Source organism: Spermophilus citellus (genome assembly GCF_964194105.1).
Source record: "Spermophilus citellus genome assembly, chromosome: 3".
NCBI classification, from domain to species: domain Eukaryota; kingdom Metazoa; phylum Chordata; class Mammalia; order Rodentia; family Sciuridae; genus Spermophilus; species Spermophilus citellus.
Genome location: NC_138184.1, coordinates 4964776 through 4977160, shown reverse-complemented (window position 1 = coordinate 4977160; position 12385 = coordinate 4964776).

Sequence of the window (12385 nt, the reverse complement as noted above, 5' to 3'; positions counted from 1 at the left end):
AAAGCACCTTCACAAGGCTAGTCCCCCCAGTTGTGTGCACTCCCTCGCTGCATGTGACAAGTGACATCCTGGAATTTGTTCCGCACAGGTATGCTCCTGGTGGTCTTCAGTGGGGGCAGGGCAATAACATTCTTTACAATAACCCTATGGGACAGATGCAGATGCTGCCCTGATTTGCAGATGAGGAAACTGAGGCACAGAGGGTCATAACGGTCTGTGGTTACACAGCTTGCAGTGGGAGGCTGGCACTGAACCCAGGCAGGGTCCCCCTGAGTTCACGCTTAGCCATCCCACTAAGCAGACCCTGAAACAGGAGGGGAAAAGGCACTCATCAGGTCCAGGACAGGAGTTGCAGCAGTGGGAGGGGCTCCGTTTTTCCTCCACTTAAGTTACCTTCTGCTGTTCTTTCACTTTCTCCTGAAGGAGAACCATCATTTCTTTTATTCTCATAAAAAAACCCATCATGTAACATTTACACTATTAACCATTAAAAGTGGGCCACGGAGGGCACTCAGGACCTTCACCGAGTTATGCAAATGTCGTCACTACCTAGTTCAGGTCATTCTCATCTCACCAATAGGAAGATGACCTCCTCCCAGGCCCCAGAACACAGAGCACTGCTCTCTGCGTCTGTGGGTCTGCCTGTTCTGGAGATTTCCTCTCAGTGGATCACACAGTAAGCAACCTTTGTCTGCTCTTACTGACAGAGTAGTTTTCCATTTTATCCACATGGGCTGTGTATCAGTAATTTATTCTTCTCAGTAGCTGAAAATACCTTTGCTGGATTTAGGATTCTTGGTTGATGTTCTTTTTTTTTTTTTTTTTTTTTTTTTAGTATTTTGAATATGTTATCTCACCTCCATGGTTTTTGAAGAGAAATCAGCTTATAAAAATAACAATAGTCTTTAGCAATAGAATTATATGTGATGGTTACTACAATGGTCTTAAGGAAGGATTTGGGGCATGGTCAGATGCTTCCCCAGAGCCTCTCTCATCCTTTTGGTTTGATGTGTCTGAGTGTGACTGTCCCTCAGTTTATTCTACTTAGAGTTCTCTGAGTGTCTGGATTTGTAAACTCAATACTTACCATCACACATGCCAAGTTCTTGGTCATGACTTCTTTTCTTTTAAATATTTTTTTGGTTGTAGATGGTCACAATACCTTTATTTTATTTTTTTAAAATGATATTTTTATTAGTTATTGATGGACCTTTATTTATTTATTTGCTTATATGTGGTGCTGAGAATTGAACCCTGTGCCTCACACCTGCTAGGCAAGGGATCTACCACTGAGCCACAGCCCCAGGACCCCTTTATTTTATTTTTATGTGGTACTGAGGATCGAACCCAGTGCCTTCCACATGCGAGTTGAGCGCTCTACCACTGAGCCACAACCCCAGCCCTTGGTCACGACTTCTTCAAATTCTTTTCTGCATCTTCTCCTCCCTCTTTACCTTCTGACACTTCTAATGTGGGTATGTTGGCATTCTTAATGGTGTCCTGGAGTCTCTGAGACTCTTTTAAATTTTCTTTGTGCTATTTTTTTTTTTAATATTTATTTTTTAGTTCTCGGCGGACACAACATCTTTGTTGGTATGTGGTGCTGAGGATCGAACCCGGGCCGCACGCATGCCAGGCGAGCGCGCTACCGCTTGAGTCACATCCCCAGCCCTCTTTGTGCTATTTTTTTCCTGTTCCTCAGACTGGACAAGCTCAATTGATCTATCTTCAGATTCACTGAGTATGTTTTCTGCCTGCTCACCTCTGCTATGAGCTCATGATATGTGTATGTATTAGACTTTCAAGCTCCAGAATTTCTTTATGGTTCCTTTTTGTAATTCCTATCTCTTTATTGATAGTGTGTACTTAGTGAAATGCTGTTCTCATATTTTCCTTTAGTTTTTAGATATAATTTTCGTTAGTTTTTCGTGTGTGTGTGTGTGTGTGTGTGTGTGTGTGTGTGTTGCTAGGGAGTGAACCCAGGTCCTGCACATGCTAAGCAAGTGCTCCACCACGGAACTACATACCCAAACCTCTGTTAGCTCTGTTAGCTCTGTTTGGTTGATTTAAAGTCTTTGTTAAGCCCAACATCTGTGTTCTCTCAGAGATACTTGGATAGTTGCCATGTAATTTTTTCCCTGTGTTTGGGCAATGTTTGCCTGTTTCTTGGCATGTTTCATATTTTTTTCCTGAAAACTGGATATTTCAAACAGTAAAACATAACAATTATATTTTTTAAACTTTGCTTTATTTATTTAAATTATTTTTAGTTGTAGTTGGACACAATACCTTTATTTATTTACTTATTTATTTTTATGTGGTGCCTACGATCGAACCCAGCGCCTTGCACATGCTAGGCAAGGGCTCTACCCCTGAGCCACAACCCCAGCGCCCCCCAACATAACAATTATGAAAATCACATTCTCCACCCTGTTGTTGCTGCTGATTGGTACAGTTATTTGTTTAAGGACTTTTCTAATGAACTCTGTAAATATATGTTCCCCATCAGAGTCACTGAAGTCTATACTTGATTCCCTTAGTGATTGGCTAATGATTGGACAGAAATTTCCCTGAGTGCCGAAAGCAAGGGTCTCTCTGGCTGTTTGCTAAGGTATGGTGTGTGCCTGTTGGAGCACACCTTTACCTCCCACTAAGGGGGCTCGTAACTCTGTCTTAGCCTTCACTTCCTGCTAGGGCAGAACCTCAAAGTGAGCCAGAGCTGAGAGCTTTGGCTTTCTAAGATCTTTCTAGAACATGCACACCAGTGATTTCCAAGATTCCCAAGAATATGTCAGAACTTTTCAAAATCTCTAAAGGCATCTCATTCCTTCATTTTTCCTTTTTAAGATTTTTTGGCTAGAATGAAAATGAAATCAGCATACAAAAATGATACCTGCAGGCCCATGTTTAGTGTGGCACTGTCAATGTGTTCAGGGATGGGTCCTGCAGTTCCCAGAGGAGAGCGGGAACTTGACTGGGGACCAGTGGGATTCTTGGCATATGTGATGGAAAAGAGTTTCAGCACAGTCAGACAGAGGCACAGACAGAGGTTTATTTAGGAAGGTTATACCCATTCAAGGGAGAATGCAGGCTATCTCGAGAGTGGGGAGCAGCCCTGACTTGGGCTGGGGGTCCGATGTTCATAGAAGGGGGCCAGGCTGGAGGTGGAGGTGCATAATTTCTAACCAGTTTTCCCTGTACTTGGTGTCTTTACTCCATTTTCCTAGGGCATGGGCCAAGGGCATGTTGCTCAAGATTTACAACTGTGCTTTCTGCATCTCTCTTTTTTTTTTTTTAAAGAGAGAGTGAGAGAGGAGAGAGAGAGAGAGAGAGAGAGAGAGAGAGAGAGAGAGAGAGAGAGAGAGATTTTTCAATATTTATTTTTTAGTTCTCGGTGGACACAACATCTTTGTTGGTATTGGTGCTGAGGATCGAACCCGGGCCGCACGCATGCCAGGCGAGCGCGCTACCGCTTGAACCACATCCCCAGCCCCTGCTTTCTGCATCTCAATGGCTTGGGACATTTCCTTTAGATTCAATCAATCTCTCTCTCTCTCTCTCTCTCTCTCTCTCTCTCTCTCTCTCTCTCTCTCTCTTTATCCTAAATCCTCATCTCAGCAATATTCACAATAGCTATGATATGGAACCAGTGTAGGTGCTCATCAGCTGTTGAATGGAGAAAGGAAATGGGGTACATATACACAATAGAATATTATTCAGCCATAAAGAAGAATTGAATCTTGGGGGCTGGAGTTGTGGCTCAGCGATAGAGAGCTTGCCTAGCACATGGGAGGCCCTGGGTTCAATCCTCAGCACCACATAAAAATAAATAAATAAATGTATTGTGTCCATTAAAAAATAAACATTAAAAAAAAAAGAAGAATTGAATCTTGTCGTAAAAATGGAGGGAACTGGAAGACATCACGTTAAATCAATAAGACAGCACATGTTCTTTCTCGTATGTGGAAGAGAATGAGGGTTAGTTAAAATTCCATGGAGCTTTTGTTTGTTTGTTTTTACTAAATGCTCCTAAAACTACAGTAAGTTTCGGTTAACTTCCAGCGTTCTGAAAAAGGCAAATTTGACGCCGCCATTTTGCTGACATTTCTCTTTTCCTCCTTTTTTTTTTTTTTAAATACTTAATGACTAATTTGGACAGCGGAAACCTTTCATGCTGTTTTTTTTGTGTGCTTTTGACATATTGTAAGGATGGCCTTAGGCCTGAGCCTAAGCAACTCCATTTTAAAACTCCAGTTTGGAACCTGCAGTCTCACCAGGCACAACTATGGAGCCCTCCAGTGTGGCCCTCAGGCACAAACAAGTCACTTCTCCCCACCCTGACAAACTCAGAGTGAAGTCTCTGGCATGCTGTACTCGCCCTGATAAGAGGGAAAGGCCAGTCAGTCAGGGTGGGGCCACCAGACCAGATGCTTTAACTCAGGACGAATGATGTCACTGAGAAATCCGGTAGCAGCTGATAGGGATTGGAAGGGTGGTCAGAAGCCCCCAAATTTGTATAAATGATGGAGCAAATGAAGAGACATTCAGGCAGCTGACATTGGTGCACATAAGCCTGAGAGCCTGATGGGGACCAGGGCTGACATCCCACTCTGCTCCTCTGCCTGATTCTCTGTGTTGTTCTCACCGCTCTCAAACTCTACAGCAGCCTCTGGCCACCTCCTCCGCCGGCCGTCAGCCCCACCCCAGGAGAAGCCTGCCTTGGTTCCTGATCTGAATACCATGGTCTGAGGGTGTGTGCATCTGCTGGACTCAGAGCCTAAGGCTTGAGACTTTGGATGTGACCCTCGAGTTTAGCATGCAGAGGGAATGTCTGCAGGGCTTAGAATTAATCTAGAACTGTTTGCTGTGAAGTTGATTCTGTCTATTGCAGTGCCTAGCATTAAAGATTGTCATTTTCTTGATTTAGAACCTATAGAGTGAAATTGTGTTGAGTGATTTGAGTGAATAAAGCATTGAAAAGGGCAAAGGCGTGAGGATATTCTTTATTTCTCCCCCTCGACGGCATAAGTTGCAGCTTTAGCCCATCACGACACACATCCCCATCAGTTTTTTTGTTGACGAGTTTTTCTTGCTCTCTGGACCTGGGTGTCAGGTGTACTGATGGTGAGTGGGGCTTTGCAGTTTCCAGGCATTCCGGTGGACAAATGGGAGCACACACACACCACACAGCCACACACATCATACACACTCTCTTATACACATAGGAACACAGGTATACACACACAATAACCACATACACACTCACCCACACACACATGTGCAAACACACACACACATAAACATACACATATGTATATACATACACACGTATCCACACACATATGTATACAATATACGCATATCAATACATACATGTGTACTTGCTTACACATTCATTTACCCATACACACACACACACAATCAGCACACATGCCCGTACCCATACAGACACACATATGCACACTTCTGTATCTACCCATTTCAAAAATCAAAAATCCACACCAACATGTCCAACTCAGGACCACAGGGCTCAGTCTAGTTTTTCTGCCTTTAATATTTGTAACGCCTTCCTCTGACAGTGACAATCCTGGCTGCCACTTTTCTTAACACATGTATGAATTTCACCCACCCGGCTGGCCAGGACCAGCTCCCTTTTCCTCTGTCCCCACCCTGTGGATGCCTTTCTCACCTGCTCAGATCTGCACCTCACACCAGGCGGACAGACCCGGTTCTCTGGTCCTCCTTTGCTTCCCTGGGCTCCGTCATCCTGTGCAGGGCACCCCTCCGTGCAGATGCTCTCCTCTCAACACCTGCCCTGTCACCCCCAAACTGGTTGGTTCAGTCTGTCCCTGTCAGTCTCTGTGCAAACCCACCCATACTGAGAGCCAGGTCTGCCTGCCCCCTACCCAGACCCTGGGTGGAACAGCTCGTCACCTGCAGTCACCTGGGAAGGCTCATTTTATCTCTGCAACTCAGCCCAGAGACGGGCTTGCCTTCCTCGTGCTTTCCCGTAAGTTCACACGATGTCCATGCACACTGAAGGGGCTCAGTATAATTGGAGGCGAGTAAAGGTATAAAGCTCAGGTCAGGGGAACTAGCATTTCCATCTCCTCAAACCTTTATCATTTCCCTGTGTTGGGAGCCTTTCAGACTCTCTGGTTATTTTAGAACATATCCTGGATGGTGGAGACTATGGTCACCCTGCTGTGCTCTACAGAACACCAGGACATCCTCCTGCCCAGCAGCATCTTGGTACCTGTGTGTTTTTTTTGTTGATCTACCCTTCCTAGTCTCTAATGTCCACTCTTTTCTTCTATGAGACCCATGTTTTAGTTTCCACAAATGAGTGAGAGCATGTAGAATTTGTCTATCTGAACCTGGCTTATTTCACCTAACATGAAGTCCTCCAGTTCCATTGCGTTGACGCAAATGACAATATTTTATTCTTTTACACAGCTGTGTGTGTGTGTGTGTGTGTGTGTGAGTGTGACATTTCCTTTATCCATTCGATCATTGGCAGATACCTTGGTTGACTCCATATCTTAATTAGCCCTATTGAAAGATACGGGGCCAAGTTTTTCTAGTTGTCACTAAGGAAACGAGTCTTTGGAGTCCTTGAGCATTCTAGCCAGAAGTGGCAATCCTGCCAGCAGCCTTAAGTACCTATTTTGTGCTGAGTACTTTTTGCAGGTATCTCAATGAATTCCCATCACACGGCTACTGTTGTTTCCATTTTACCTCTGAATGAACAGCAGCTCAAATATTGTGTCACCTGTCCACAGCCCATCAGCTTAAAAACACTGGAACTGAGTTTCAAACTGTGGAAGCAAAAAGAACCACTTCATTTTCATTTGAGCTCATGCTCCCGGCTCAAACCAGCTCAAGGAAAAAAAGGGGGCTGGGCAGGGTAGCGCATGCCTGTAATCCCAGCGGTTGGTTCAGGAGGCTGAGGCAGGAGGATCACGAGTTCAAAGCCAGCCTCAGCAAAAGCGAGGCACTTAGAAAGTCAGATCTAAATAAAATACAAAATAGGGCTGGGGATGAAATTCCCCTGAGTTCAATCCCCAGTACTCCCTCATCCCCTGCCAAAAAAGAAAAGGTGGTGGGGGAGGGCATTGCTTCTCCTAAATGAGAAGGAGGGTGAGTGGAGACTGATTCAGGCTCAGCCATCTGTTTATCTGTCTCTCCCAGAGTGTGACCTTCTAGACCAAGGGTTGACAAGCATTTTCTGGAAAGGGCCAAATAATAACAACTTTTTAGGTCTTGCAGACCCTATGGTCTCTGCACAACTCTACCATTGGAGCAGGGAAGCTTTACAGACAGCATGTAAATGCATGGGCTTAAAACTGCCATTATTTGTAAATACAGTCACATGTCACATAATGATATTTTAGTCAATGATGACCACATATGTGACATTGGGTCCCCTAAGATGATGTCATCCGGTGACATACTGCTGCCTTGGTTTGTGTGTCTGCAGCCTGTGATCTCATGGCCATGAAATCACCTAATGACAAATTTCTCAGAACGTTATCTTCATCATTAATCAACACACAACTGAAAAACCATCCACAAAAACAACAGGGGCAGGCTGTCTCCAGGGAGGAAACGGAGTCCCCTCATCATTCCCACACCCCCAGTGTCGAGAAGGCAGGCTCTCGGTCCTTGTGAGTTAAGGAATGAATAAATAATCATTGCTTGGGTGTTCATGGTAGAGAAGCGGTTGTCACATCCACAGGGACCCATTGGGGTGGAATGGCGGAACAGAGCACGTGAGGTCCGACCTGGGAATGGGTGGCAGATCTGCTGGCGCTGCTCTTGGTCCCTAAGGGTGAAGAGAGGGGCACCTGTTTGGTGCCTAGAGACCCAAGAGATGTTCTTTCTCACATCAGCCCTGAGAGGTAACTGGGCTCCCATTTCACAGATGGGGAAGCCGAGGCGTGGTGTTGCATTGACCTGCTCACGTGATCTGGTGAGAGGCAGAGCAGGGGTGGGAAACCAGATCCTCCAGGCTTGATGTGCCCTTGGTGCTCAGCTGGGCTTCCTGAAGGGTGGGACTTCCCTGACACATCAGCAGAACCAGATGGCCACCCTCCCAGGAAGGCAAACAGGATGCTTGCTCTTGGGTGGGGTATGCCCCTCACCCTTATAGTCATTAAATCTTCCTCCTGGCAGTGGCTGTCTCGTGATTGGATTCAGAAATAGCCCTCCAGTCTTCCGTCCCAGGGCCCTGGGGTCTGGACAAGTGACTTTCAGTTCCTCTGGAAGGTCATGGTCTTTTCACTTCTTGATCTTGGCTCGCTCATCCCCATAACTGGAATACCCTCTCCTCCACCATCCCATTCCATCTCCGCTCCTGCAACCGTCCTTCAGAAAGTGCCCTCCAGCTGGGTGTGGTGTGCACCTGTGGTCCCAGCTGCTTCGGAGGCTGAGGCAGGAGGAGGCTTGAGCCCAGGAGTTTGAGGCCAGCCTGGGCAGCATAGAGAGCCACCGTGTCAGACAAACCAAAAATGAACAAATGAATACAACAACCACAACAAAAACTCTACAAAAACAAAATAAAAACCCCACCCTCTTTCTCCCCCCAAAGCAGACTGTAACCTTCTTCAGGTAACCACCTGGGTCCCTACATGCCACACTACTGGCTCGAGTGCCTCCTTGGGACCCTGCCAGTCAGTACTTGTGTGGAGGCTGGGCAGAACCTTCCTGTTCTTGGACCATCTCCCCGCTTCAGCCTGGGCTCCACATGGGTGAGGACGCTGGGGTGGTTCATGCTGTACCCCTGACATCCAGCAGTTCCGGGTACACAGTAGGTGTTCAACAAAAGTCCAATAAAAAAAAATGAAGCCAGAGAGTAAAATGGTCACTCCATGGCCCGTTCAACTTCCGCACGGTACAGACACACTAGTCTACTCTGCCTGCACCTGCCCCCCACCTTCTCCTGGCTGTCCTGCCACCCACCACTCTCCTGCTAATGTCCACAGACCAGGCACAGGGCAGCCTGCGGGGGCCAGTGTGGGGAGGAGGCTGAGGGCTTCGGGTGTGCCAAGCACAGGAGTTCTCTGTTCCCTGGGCTTGTACCAGAGATCAGTGCGCAGCCAAGATGCGGACGCTCCCTGGCCCCTCACTCGCTCTCAGCACACACCACGGTGGGCCATGTGCAGGAGGTGGGCCATGGGCAGCCCCCTGGTTCTTTCCAGGCTGGACAGCACCACCAGACCCCCAAGGTGACTTCAGCCACCCACTGACAGGGCAGAGACCACACTTCCTGCCTCCTGGCCTCAGGAGGGTCTGGGCCTGTGCCCAGCTGGATGCCCCTCCCCCTCCGCCCAACACTGTCCATAGTCTGGAGAGACACATCATTGTCAGCTACATCTGCTCACATCCCTCACATCCAGCCTCAGCCCCCCTCCACCCAGCAGCCCTGAGAGTGGTGGCAAGGAGGGTGTGTCCCGCACAGCATCACCCTGCAGGGACACTGGCTCCAGAGCCAGCTGTGGCCACAGCCCCAAAGGCCCACTCCCTGCTGAGGCAGAGGGCTGAGCCTCACCTCTTGGCATTCCTGAGACTTCTAGGAACCCAGGTGAGCTCTTTGCTTCTTAGGGGAAATCCTCTCTCAGTCCTCTAGGTGTCGCCAAACTTCCTGAAAAAGGGTTCCTCACTCCTGCCTGCACCTGCTCCTCACACCTTCTCCCACCCCTCACTCTCCTAAATGGCCAACAGAGAATGATATCTACCATCACCTGGGAAACCAACACACCCTGGTCTCTCTTCTGTCTTCCTCCACGTCCAGGGTGGCTACTCTCTCCCTCTGCTTGCAACTCCTGTCTCCCAGGACTCCCCTGATGTCCTCCCCTCCTGCTTCTCTTCCTAGCTCTCTGGATGCTCCCCCACCCCCACCCCCATCTCCCTCATGGACTCCTGGTCTTCTGCCTGACCTTGAAAACTGCTGTCATCATGAGTCTTTGCAATCTCCTGCTGTTGGGAGGTGAGGAGCACAGGCTTGAAATAAATCACTGGGTCAGTCTTAGAGCAAGACATGGACCTTTTATTTGCCTTTGGGTAGAAAGGGCTGCAGGCAAGTCACCTCTGCACACTTCAACCCCTTGAAGAAAGCAGGGTAGCTCTTTTATAGCCCCCAACCTCAAGCTACCAGTAAGTCAAAACCATAGTAGGAAATGGGTCAGAATGACCCAGTTCAGGGCACAGTACACTGCCCAAGAAAAATGGGAACTAAATGAAGAATATCTTACAAAAGCGTTTCTTAATAATCCATTGTATAACGATAATAGTCACATTTTTCAACCATGTTTTTGCCAAACAGGGCGTGCTAGGCAGGAGGTGGCAGAAGCAGAATTTTCTCATGGGAGAAGCATTTCTTATATGAAATGGAGTCTCAGGGTAAAATGGAGTTTGTCTGGTCAAGGCACATATAGTTTGCCCCCCCCCCAAAAAAAAAAAAAAAACCAGCCAGGATTAGATTGATGGTTGAGTTTCTCCAGAGGTGGAGCCAGCCCTAGGGTGCAGGAGCAGCTCAGTCAGGGGAAGGAGCCAGGCCAGGAACTGAGTGAGAAACCAACCACAGTCCACTCAGCCAAATGTAAAGGTCTAGACTGGTCCTTGAAACTAAAACCTATAAAACCATCTGGTGCTTTCAAAGTTAGTAGATTCTTCTTCATCTTCCTTCCCATTTCTTTTGTGATTCCAAATTGTTGCAAGAGTAGGTTTTAAATATTCTCACTACAAAGAGATAAGTACATGAGGTATTATGTTAATTAGCCTAATTTGAAGCACCCAGCACTTTTTTTCCGGGGGGGGGGGTGGCGGTTATTGGGGATTGAACCCAGGACCACTCTACCACTGAGCTAGATTCCCAGACATTTTTATTTTATTTGGAGACAGGGTCTCACTATATTGTCCAAACTGACTCCAAAGATATTGAAATGAATGAAATACCAGATAAAGAGTTAAAAAGAATGATTATTAAAACGATCAGCAAATTCCAAGAGAATACAGAAAAACAGCAGAATGAATTAAGGAAGTCAGTACAGAATATGAAAGAGAAACTCAATAAGGAGTTAGAGATATTGAAAAAGAAGCAAACAGAGACCTTGGAAATGAAAAAATGTGATAAATCAAATAAAATGTTCAGTTGAAAGTCTCTTTAAGAGAGTAGACCATGCTGAAGACAGAATCTCAGCGCTGGAAGACAAAGTGAACAGCCTTGAACATTCAGATAGTATTTTTTTTTCAAAAAAAAGAAAATTAGTAAATGTGATCAGAAGAGACAAGAATTAGGGGACAATTAAGAGATGTTTACCTGGGTTCGTACCAACATCATTATAATGGACAAAAGGCAGAAGCAACCCAAGTTCCCAATACAACACTATTTTCTTGCTTTGGCCATTGGGAACCCCATCAGGTTGCCTCATGCATTCTTCTTTTGTTTTGAATTAATTTTAAATTAATATGTGACAGAGGAATGCATTACAATTCTAATTACACATATAGAGCACAATTTTCATATCTCTGATTATATAAAAAGTATATTCATACCAACTCATGTTTTCACACAGGTATTTTGGATAACAATGTCCATTACATTCCACCATCATTTCATGTGTCCTTCTAACATGCTAGATTCATCTTATATTTTCTCTGTCCCAGCTCTGCTCCTTGATCTCTGCCATCCCATTAGGTGGTCAGGGAGGGGGTTACAACTGCTCCTGGCCCTCATCCTGAAGTCTGACTATATCATATTTCCAATGAGCTCTCATTTACTTTATTAGAGAATAGCACTTATAAATGAAGATTTTACATAAAAATGGGATGGAAGATACAAAAATTTCTCATATGCTCTGTGCCTCCACACATACATAGCATTCACCTTTTTCAACATCCCACCCTAGAGTGTCATGTACATTACAATCAATGAACCTCCATTGACACATCTTTATCATCCCAAGTCTACAGTTCACATCAGGTTTATTCCTGGTGTTGCACATTTTGTGGCTTTGAACAAATGTGTAATAATATATTTTCACTGCCCTAAAAATCCTCTGTGCTCTGCCCACTAGCCTCTAAAAACCATTCATATTTTTACTATCTCCACAGTTTTTTTTTTTCCAGAATGGCATCATACAACATATTGAAAATTCCCTGTTGGAATCATACAGGATGTAGACTTTTCAGATTGTTTTTTTCCCAGCTAATAATATGCTTTTAAGGCTCCTCCATGTCTATCCATAGTCTGAAAGCTGTTCTTTTTAATTTTCTGGAAAGAAAATAATGAAACTGAACTCAGTAAAATTGTGACACATGTGGCCATCTGGTAAGTCCCCTGGTGTGCAGGCCAAGACTCTTGATTCCACACATCTGGTTCCTC